We start from the raw sequence: 10,218 nt of genomic DNA, 5'->3' as shown, positions 1-10,218 counted from the left end.
AGATGAACAACAATGTTTAGTAAAAGTGCATTAGTTCACAATGAAATACTTAGAGTCAATAATGATTAGGAGTTTGCAAACAAGCATTAATATAAAAGATCGGCGGGTAACTCATCTATTTTACTATAACTAGGCCTGACATATCATTTTCAGTTGGCACTACGAGTTTGTTCATGGAAAACCCTAAGCAAGCTAGCTGGGACGCTAAATGTCATATTTTGAGACATTGTAAGGGTGCTCTAGGATAGGGCCACATTTATAAACCTCATAATCATATTGCTCTAGTTGGTTATTCTGATGCTGATTGGCTGCGGATAGGAGGTTGATCACTGGTTATTGTACATTTGTTGATGGTAATTTTGTTGCTTAGAAGAGTAGTAAACAAACTACAGTGACTAGGTTGAGTGCTGAAGTTGAGTATAGAGCCACAGCTCATACTATTGTTGAATTAATGTGGTTAAAGTCACTCCTTCAGGAGCTCGATTTTGCAGTTGGCAAGCCTATTGGCATGTATTGTGATAATAAGGTCATGAATGGGTCAAGCATATTGAAGTTGATTATCATTTTGTTAGACATGTTGTGATGTGGAAGTTCATCTCCACTCTGTTTATCATTTATGCTAATCAACTTGGTGACTTGTATATCAAACCCTTGTCTCGAAATGAGTTTCTTCAAGGCTTTTTCATTAACCTTAAAAAATCCTATAATAGAATTCCTAAAGAGTTAATTTGCCATGCATAAGAGAAAAGAAGGATGTCAAGTAAATATGTGAATATAGTTAAAGACATGTACATGTATTAGGGCAATGATGATTAGTGTGAAAACCATGGAGGTCAATTTAGTGAATTCCCAATTACAGTTGGGTTACATCAAGGATTAGCTTTATCCCTTATTTATTTGTTGAATGGGGTAATGACTTGTTTCTAATATGACACCAGCCCTCTTTATTTATGATACGGCCAAATTGATTGCCCCATAGGGTAAGGACACGTGTCGCCCACCTTATAGAGGCTGCAAGGACTCCGACTCCGTCAACCGCGTAAAGGGAATATTCCCCACGAAGGGGATAGGACGTATCCGAGTAGGACTCGAAAAGGAAAGGAGGCGGACCCGAGGAGGACTCCTCCAAGGAAAAGAGAAACCCTAAACCCTAAGGGTTATAAGAGAGGGCCGGAGAAGAGGAAAAAGGTAAGCATCAAAACCCACACCATTACTCCTGTAAAAAAACTGTGCGGCCGATCTCTAACTTGAGCATCGGAGGACTAACCCCGGACAAAGCTCCGGGCCTCTGCCTTCTGAGCTTGTGCAGGATCAGCTCATACGGATTTTCGGCAGCAACAGATTGGCGCCGTCCGTGGGAAACGACAGTAATGGTGGGGAGAACCTATAATCGTAAGAAGACGAGAGCAGCATCGAACATGAACATGGGGGAGGAGGAACCTTCAAGAGGGCTCCCTCCCTCGATGGAAATTGGACGAGAAAGGGGAAACGATGATCGGGAAGGTTCCGTGAGGTACCAGCGTTCGGCCGGATATTCGGTGCGCGGAGATAGTAATCCTCCGCCCCCTCCTGGAGCGCAGGAATATGTGACAAGGGAGCAGTTTGAAGCCCTCCAGGACAAACATGACCGAATGGCCGAGGCAATGAAGGAGGTCTCCAAAGCTCTCAGAAGATCGGCGGAGCACCGCGAGGCCCCCATATCCAGCCTGAGAGAGCTCGAGACGAGGACCGGAGCAGTACAGGATTGATAAGGTCCGGTCATAATTTTTAAAATCGAGCAATGAGGGAAAGTCCCTCACCCAGGGGAAGGACGCGGCGTTCCGCCGGAGATCGACATGGGGAACCACGCCAAGGAGACGAACAGAGACACGAGGACTCAGGGTTAAAGTAGATGATCCTGGACCTGAAAGATGAGATCAAAAAGGTGGTAGAAAATCAGACGAGAGCTTACGAGCCAGACCTCACTAATGACACGGCTCTAGCTGATGAGGTTATGAGGGACCCACTCCCGATCGGCTTTCCCCTGCCAAAGTATGACACTTACGACGGGTCTAGGGACCCCGTCGATCATCTGAAAGGCTTCAAGGTCGCTATGCAGTTCCATCGAGTCTCAGAAAACATCATGTGTCGCGCCCTGCCATTGACATTCCGAGGAGCGACAAGGCTATGGTACAACCGTCTGCCGACGAAGTCGATCCACAGCTTCAGCGATCTAAGTTACTTCTTCGTGAAGGGATTCTCCAGTAGCCAACCCCTTCAGAAGACTACGTTGAACTTAACCAACGTCAAGCAACATGAAGGAGAATCACTGCGGAACTACATGAAGCGCTTCCAACAAGAGAAGATCACGATCAGAGGTCTGGACCCGAAAGAAGAGTTCACAGCCCTGCTGGGAGGCGTCAAGGATAAGGAGTTGAAAAGGTCTTTGGCGAAGCATACACCGAGGAACCTGGCCGAGTTGAGAGCTCGGTGCGATAAGTACATCCAGATGGAAGAAACCCTTCAAGCCGATGAAGAAGCTGAAAGGAAGACGGGAATGAAAAGGATCTCAAGGGGTGACGACAAACCCTCCGAAGAAGGCAAAAGATGAAAGTCTGAGCGTCGCACCCAGTCCTCCAAGGAAGTTTGAGAAATACGCACCCCTGAACCGGAGACGAACGGATGTACTGATGCAGATAAAGGACTCCCCGGATGCCAGAGCCATGAAGTGGCCAGGGAAGATGGGACGGCACCCCGAGAGACGCAATATGGACAAATATTGCCACTTCCACAGGGACCAAGGCCACGACACCGAAGATTGTTGGCACCTCAAGGGGGAAATAGAAGGAATGATCTGAAGAGGATATCTAGGCCGATTCGTGGACCGCAAAAGGAGGATGCCCAAGATGGTAATGACCATAGGGACAACCGTCGGAGAGATGGCAGAGGCTGTTATGAAAGAAGGGGGCCAACCCGCAGAGGCAATCAGGAACGGTAAAGGGACCGGACACCTAAGGAAGCTGACCATCGCCTTCGGGATGAGAATAAGAGCCCAACTAGGGTTATAGAGACAATTTGTGGAGGCCTAGCCGCTGGAGAAAGTTCAATCTCGGCTAGGAAAGCAAAATCCTATACGAGAAGCGTACATGTGGCTGAATGGTCAAACAAGAAGGCGAGGACGGGGACGGGGACGGTTATTTCCTTCTCAGACGACGATCTGGAAGGGGTGCACACTCCGCACGACGATGCCCTGGTAGTCACTATGACCATAGCGGATTGCAGAGTGAAGAGGATCTTAGTGGATAACGGCAGCTGATATCCTGTTCCTTGAGGCTTTCCAGAAGATAGGCCTGGACGAGGGAAAGTTGAAGAAAGTCGAACACCCGTTACAGGGATTCTCCGGCGTCCCAGTAAAAGTGGAAAGATCGATTGAGTTGCCAGTAAGAGCCGGCACCGGAGATCGCCAAGTAACAGTTATGATCAACTTCCTGGTAGTAGGCATTACCTCGGCATATAACGCCATACTAGGGAGGGTTGGTTTGAACCTACTAAAGGCTGTCGTCTCCACACCCCATCTCAAGATGAAATTCCCAACCAAGAACGGTGTCGGGGAATGTCGAGGCGATCAGGAGGCATCCCGGAGGTGCTACGCCACTACCTTGTGGGGAAGACAAAAGGCGGGCGAGGCGTTCCCGATAGAAGATCTGCGCGATGACGCCAGTTATCAACGGGGGGAACCGGCTAAGGATTTGGTACAAGTTGAGGCCGAAGAGGGGGATAATGCTCGGAAATTCCAGATCGGGGCTACAATGCCGAGGTAACAACGAAAAAAACTCGTCTCATTCCTCCGAAACATCTCTGACGTATTGGCATGGTCGGCTTCAGACATGCCTGGAATAGATCGAGAGATTATAGAGCATCATCTGAATGTTAACCTGGCAAAGAAGTCGGTGCAACAGAAGAAGAGGACTTTCGCCCTCGAAAGGCAGCAGAAAATAGATGAAGAAGTAGAGAAGTTACTGAAGGCCCAGTTCATCAGCGAGATCCAATACCCGGAGTGGATATCCAACGTGGTGATGGTCCCAAAGGCAAATGGAAAGTGGAGGATCTGCATCGACTTCACCGACCTAGCAAGGCCCGCCCGAAGGACGGATACCGCTTGCCGAAATAGACCTCCTCATTGATGCCACGGCAGGATACGAGGCGCTGAGCTTCATAGATGCGTACTCAGGGTACAATCAGATCAAGATGTCAGAGGTTGATGTCCCGAAGACATCCTTCGTGACCGAGGGAGGATTGTACTGCTATGAAGTCATGCCCTTCGGGCTAAAAAACGCAAAGGCCACCTATGAAAGGTTGGTGAATAAAATCTTCAAGGGGATGATCGGCAAAACCATGGAGGTATACGTGGACGATATGCTTGTAAAAAGCCTGAAGGCGGAACAACACATTCAAGACTTAGAAAAGGCGTTCCAGGTGCTGAGGCAGTATGGTATGAAGCTGAACCCGGTAAAGTGTGCATTCGGAGTAGCCTCGGGAAAGTTCCTCTGCTTCATTGTCTCGGAGAGGGGAATTGAAGCTAACCTGGTGAAACTATAAGCCATTCGAGATATGAGGTCACCCCAGAATGTGAAGCAAGTCCAGGAGCTAATAGGTAGAGTCGCCGCCCTAGGGCGATTCCTATCTCGGTCGGCTGACAGATGCCTCCCCTTCTTCAGAGCCTTGAAGGGATCCAAGAAGTTCGAGTGGACGGAGGAATGTGAAAAGTCCTTTAAACAACTAAAGGAGTACCTAGCCGTACCCCCGCTGCTGACAAAGCCAAACGCCGGGGATACCTTATAATTGTACCTTTCTGTATCAGCAGTAGCTATAAGTGCAGTATTGACGAGGGAAGAAGGAAGGCAACAACAGCCGATATACTACGTCATCCAAACCCTGTTAGATGCCGAAACAAGATATAGAAAGACGAAGAAAGTGGCATATGCCCTGGTAACAGCGGCAAGAAAGCTGAGGCCCTATTTTCAATCGCATACGGTATGCGTGCTCACAGACCAGCCCCTGAAGAAGGTACTGCAGCGGCCGGATATGTCTGGTCACCTGGTAAACTAGGCCATAGAGTTGGGAGAATTCGACATCCAGTACAAATCGAGAACCGCAATAAAAGCACAGGCCCTCGCAGACTTCATAGCCGAGGCGCTCCCTGACAATCCCCAGGAATCTTCTGAGGACCGAGAGGAAAAGGCTTGGGCATTGTACGTGGATGGTGCTTCCAACAACGCAGGAAGCGGCGCAGGGATCATATTAGTTAGCCCCGGAGGTTTCAAGATCGAGTGTGCCCTACGGTTCGACTTCGATGCCTCCAACAACGAAGCAGAGTACGAAGCGTTAATAGCCAGAATTAATCTAGCACGGGCTTTGATGGTACAGGAGCTAGTGGTGCATAGTGATTCACAGCTCGTGGTATGACAGGTGAATGAAGACTACGAAGCCAAATAACAAAGGATGGCTAGGTACTTGAAGACAGTGCGAGAAAGAATAACAGCCTTCAAGGAATTCGAGGTAAGGCAGGTGCCACGAGAAGAGAATGCTAGTGCAGACGCACTGTCGCAGTAGGCCACCTCTGACTTCGCAGATCTTGGACGATCGGTGTATTTTGAAGTGCTATCACAGCCGAGTACCGAAAGACCCCAAGAGGTATTACCTGTAGGCGAACACGGCCATAGCTGGATGGATGCCATAACCGAATACCTCGAGGAAGGAAAGCTCCCAAAGAATAGGGACGAGGCAAGGAAAGTACGAATGAGGTCAACGCGCTTCCTTCTGAAGGACGAGACACTGTACAAAATAGGGTTCACCGTGCCGTACCTCAAGCGTCTGGACCCCGCCGATGGCGAGTATGCATTCCAAGAAGTGCATGAAGGGATATGCGGCCAACACTTGGGAGCCCGGGCCTTGGCACATAAAGTGCTGAGGCAGGGCCTGTTCTGGCCGACAATGAGGAAGGATGCGGAATCGTTAGTCAGGAAGTGCATCAAGTGCCAGATGTTCGCCCCCGTCCCTAGGCAGCACTCTACCAAGCTCTTGTCCCTATCAAGCCCGATACCATTCGCCATGTGGGGAATGGACATCCTGGTCCAATTCCCCCTGGCCACGAGACAAAGGAAGTTTGTAGTGGTGGCGGTTGATTACTTTACGAAATGGGCAGAGGCCGAATCGCTGGCGACGATATCCGAAAAGAATGTAAGGAACTTCTTCCAGAGAGCGGTAGTCTATCGATTTGGAATCCCTCGAGTAGTGGTGACGGACAATGGAACTCAATTCGCCAACCTGACTTTCTGCTCGTTTTGTGATGCCCTCGGCATTAACCACAGGAAAACATCTGTCGGGTATCCACTGACCAACGGGCTGACAGAGGTAACCAACCGTACCCTGCTCCAAGGAATAAAGAAGAGACTGGATGATGCCAAAGGGTTATGGGTAGATGAGTTGTACAATATCCTCTGGGCTTACCGCACAACTGAGAGATCGGCCACCGGAGAAACCCTTCGTTTTAACTTACGACACCGAAGCTGTACTTCCGGTGGAGGTAGGGGCCGTAACCCATCGGCTTTAGTACTACAATGAAGAAGAAAACGATAAAGGACTTCAGGCGAATTTAGACCTCTTGAGCAAAGTCAGGGACACCTCACAAGAAAGGATCGCCGCCTACCAGCAGAGGGTTGCTAGGCACTATAACTCCAAAGTCCGAAAGAACGAGTACAGAATGGGTGACCTCGTCCTCAGAAGGGTAGAAATATCAGACCCGAGGCATCAAGGAAAGCTAGCTTCGAATTGGGAAGGTCCTTACAGAGTCTCAAGGGTAATACGACCGGGTTCCTATCACCTGGAGACTATGGGGGAGAGAGGGTACCCCGATCGTGGAACTCGAAGAACTTGAGAAAATTCTACCAGTAGTGAAGTAGCGAGCAATCACATACATTTTGTAATTTTTTGCTCCTAAGCATTTTCTAGTTGTAAGTCCTCATCCTAAACTCTCCGGATGATTTTACTTATGAAAAATATGTAAGCTGGTTTACGGCAATTGCTAGGAATTCTCCTGTTTGATGGCTTTAGCTTTGCCGAAGGTCCTTACCTTGGTCATCACCACGGTTATTGATCAAGGCAGAGCCGAAGGGAGCTTGACGAAAGGATACAGCCGAAGGTCCCTACCTCGGTTGGGAGCTCAGGCCAAGGCCGAGCAGACCTGACCGAAGGCCACAACCTCGGTCGGGAGCTCGGGCTAAGGCCGAGCAGACCTGACCGAAGGCCACCACCTCGGTTGGGAGCTCAGGCTAAGACCGAGCGGACTTGACCGAAGGTCCTTACCTCGGTTGGGGGCTCTGGCTAAGGCTGAGCTGACCTAACCAAAGGTCACGGCCTCGGTTGGGAGCTCCGGCCAAGGCCGAGCAGACCTGACTGAGGGTCCTTACCTCGGTCGGGGGCACCGATCGAATCCTACTTGTTCATGATCCCTCAAGTCCACGGCCCTCGGACGTGGGAAACCTCTCGGACAAGCCGATAAAGTAGAACCAAGCCTCGTACTAGAGTAGAGGCCTATTAATCCTAGGGCCGCCGAAGGGTTCGGCCTTCTTGCACCTACCTACGGGCTAAAGATCCTTTATCAGAGAAAATACAAAAAAGTAAAAGGCAAAGGTATCCGAAGAAAGGGAAATATTCATTCATTAAAAAAAGGCTCGAAGGCCGAGATTACACAAAAAGGCCCGAAGGCTCACATCAAAAAGAAAAAAGAGAGGATAGCCCCAAGGCTCACATAACAAAAAAAGAAGGCCCGAAGGCTGAGGAAGGGTGCAGGGTGGCTTCAGGGGGCGTCTGTCGGATTCACGGCCTCGTTGTCGGCATGGTGGAGGATCTCCCCATCGGAGCCATCGTGTCCAGGAGTCAGAGGCACCTCACGTTGCAGCTGAACCTCACCTTCCTCCCTAAGGGTTATAAGAGAGGGCCGGAGAGGAGGAAAAAGGTAAGCATCAAAACCCACACCATTACTCCTGTAAAAAAACTATGCGGCCGATCTCTAACTTGAGCATCGGAGGACTAACCCCGGACAAAGCTCCGGGCCTCTGCCTTCTGAGCTTGTGCAGGATCAGCTCATACGGATTTTCGGCAGCAACAATTTATAACAATGGAGAGAAGGTTCTAAAGAATTACAAAGACTATTAAACCCCTTTGGGTCCGTTTAGTAACTGATACTTTCCCTAAAACCCATTATTACAACACTTCCCCTCAAGTTGGTGCATAGATATCATATATGTCTAACTTGCAAATAATAGGATGAAACATCTTACTACTAAGACCTTTAGTAAATACATCAGCCAATTGTTCATTACTGGGAACAAAAGGCATAGTGATAAGGTCCATATCCAGCTTCTCTTTGATGAAGTGTCGATCGATCTCCACATGCTTGGTTTGATTATGTTGGATAGGGTTGTGAGTAATGTTAATGGCTGATATGCTGTCACAAAAGAGCTTTATAGGAAGGGTAGCAGGAACAGCCAAATCAGTGTGGACACCATGAAACCATAAGAGCTCACAAATGCTATGTGCCATAGCACGGAACTCTGCTTCAGCACTTGAACGGGCAACCACGGCTTGCTTCTTGCTACGTCATGTAACAAGGTTACCACCAACAAAGGTGCAATAACTAGTAGTAGACCTGTGGTCATCAGGGGAACCTGCCCAATCCGCATCAGTGAAGGCCTCCACCCTAAGGTGATCATGAGGAGAAAAAAAGATACCACGTCCTAGGGCAGATTTCAAGTACCGGAGAATACGTAGCACAACTTTCATGTGAGTCAAGTAGGGATCATGCATGTATTGACTAACCAGGCTGATGGCAAATGCTATGTCAGGGCATGTATGAGAGAGATAGATCAACCGCCCTACTAATCTCTGATATCTCCCCTTATCCACCAGATCATCTTCCTTGCTACTCAGGTGACCATTAGCTTCAATAAGAGGGTCTATTGGCTTACACCCCAACATGCCTGTCTCAGAGACAAGATCAAGCATATACTTCTGCTGAGACAAGTAGATCCCGCTGAGACAAGTAGGTCCCACGAGAAGACCTGGCAACTTCAATGCCGAGGAAGTAACAAAGTTGTCCCAGGTCTTTGATCTCGAATTCCTCACTCAAGTATCTCTTGAGGTGAGATTTCTACTAGATCATCACCAATAACAACAATATCTACATAGACTATTAGGATAGCAATCTTCCCACCAGATCTCTTGATGAGCAAAGTGTGGTCGACATTGCTTTGAGAGTAACTTGTAGCAACCATAGCCTTATAGAAACGTCCGAACCAAGCACGAGGGGATTGCTTCAGCCCATACAAAGCACGTTTCAGCTTGCATACCTTCCCTTGGGTTTTGAAGCAAGTGAACCTAGGAGGAATGTCCATATACACTTCCTCAAGTTCCCCATGAAGGAAGGCATTCTTCTCATCTAACTGTTGAAGATCCCAATCTAAGTTGGCGGCACAAGCCAAGATAACGCGAATTGTGTTCATCTTAGCAACTAGAGCAAAAGTCTCCTGATAGTCAATCCCATAAGTTTGTGTGAAGCCTTTGGCAACATGTTTGGCCTTGTACCGATCTACTGTACCATCAGCCTTCTGTTTTATTGTGAAAACCAATTTACAACCAACTGTCTTCTTTTCTGAGGGAAGACACAAGATCCCATGGGTCATTCTTCTTTAGAGCCTGCATCACTTCAACCATAGTTGCCTGCCATTGTGAGTTTGCACTCGCTTCCTGCCAGGTATGAGGAATGGACACAGTGAAAAGAGAAGACACAAAACTATAGTAGGAAGGAGAGAGTGAGTTATAAGAGACAGTTTTAACAATAGGATGCAAAGTACAAGACCTAATGCCTTTACGAACAACAATAGGCAACTCAAGAGACTGCTCAACAAAAGGAGAAGGAGAATTAACAGGGTCCAAGGGGATGAGATCAGGCTCGAGAGGAGATGACTGGCATGGTAGGGTAGATGTTGGATGTGTAGTGGTGCTCTCTACGACTATACACATGTATCTCTGGCTGAGGCACAATAGGAGAAGTAGGAGTCACTCTCCCTCTGAAACGGGATACTAGCAGGGATAGCAATTTCAAGAGATGGCGGCACATCTTCCACAATGGAAGGAGACTCCCCCTGAAAAGGTGTCATAGTGTAGTATAATGCATAT

The sequence above is a fragment of the Macadamia integrifolia genome, unplaced genomic scaffold (genome assembly GCF_013358625.1).
Source record: "Macadamia integrifolia cultivar HAES 741 unplaced genomic scaffold, SCU_Mint_v3 scaffold614, whole genome shotgun sequence".
Lineage (NCBI taxonomy): Eukaryota > Viridiplantae > Streptophyta > Magnoliopsida > Proteales > Proteaceae > Macadamia > Macadamia integrifolia.
This window is presented reverse-complemented; position numbering follows the sequence as displayed.